This window comes from Anser cygnoides, chromosome 20 (assembly GCF_040182565.1).
Source record: "Anser cygnoides isolate HZ-2024a breed goose chromosome 20, Taihu_goose_T2T_genome, whole genome shotgun sequence".
Classification (NCBI taxonomy): domain Eukaryota; kingdom Metazoa; phylum Chordata; class Aves; order Anseriformes; family Anatidae; genus Anser; species Anser cygnoides.
The window spans coordinates 12,174,312-12,175,217 of NC_089892.1; the positions used below are offsets into that span (position 1 = coordinate 12,174,312).

A 906-nucleotide genomic window follows, 5' to 3' on the forward strand; every position below is an offset into this window, starting at 1 on the left:
TGCAGTGCAAATTTAGCACTAGGGTCCCCTTTCACTCATCATCTATAGGGGTAGGAGTCAAAGAACAAGACATGTTATTTAACTTGTTCTGCTAATAGTCAAATTATGGATAAGCTGTTTCCATCTGCCCGTGGGTAGCCTGTTTTCAAATGCTACTTGAAAGAAAATGAAATGGAAGATACTGGCACCTGCTGGCCACTTGTGCGAGGTTTAACTTGGGACTAATGTAGTGTCTTAGTACTACACACATTACTGGACAGACTGTCTTGTATTCAGCTCTTGGTCCATGGCGGCTTAAGAACGAGATGCTGAAAACATGCCTTGGGAATGGCTGAAGCTGGCTCTGGGCCTGGCTGCAGCTGGATCTTGGTGGGCAATGTCACTGTGGTTCCTGGAGTACATGGTGTGTGAGACAATGGGAAGGGAAGCAGGGAGGTGACAGTGCTAACAGCACTGTACTGGAAGCTCAGTCCTTTCCATTTCAGGCTACATCATAGCTCCAGCATGGCCTGCAGGGAGGGGTGAGAATTCAGTGCCTTTCAGATCACTCTTGGGTCCAACAGAAAAAGAGACTGCAAAACCACTGAAGGCTTCAAATACATGGATTAGAAGGAAAATTACCAGTATTTGCCACTGAAGGAAATACCATCTGAGAGCTTTGCTGAGATGCAGTAGCCTTACCATCACTTGGTCTTTAAATCAAGGCAATGATTTTTCAGAAAAAAGATGCTCAAGCTTAGTCAGCATCTGTAGAGCTTCTGCTTTCTAAAAGCTGCTATGGGCCAAAGCCACAACTTACAATATCATTCTTTGTTCAGTTTTGCCCTCAAATAACATTATGTTTTCTGTCTTCTGCTGGCTGTTGAGTGGCATGTGTTGGTACCAGTCAGACATCCTCTTTCCCTG

General features: G+C 44.8%; 1 protein-coding gene across 3 annotated transcripts in view; it reads left to right on the forward strand.

Moving 5' to 3' along the window:
• The window catches only part of LOC106037110 (dual specificity testis-specific protein kinase 2-like), a 90,937-nt gene that overhangs the window by 33,714 nt on the left and 56,317 nt on the right, over positions 1-906 (forward strand). The gene's annotated exons all lie outside the window — the stretch shown is intronic.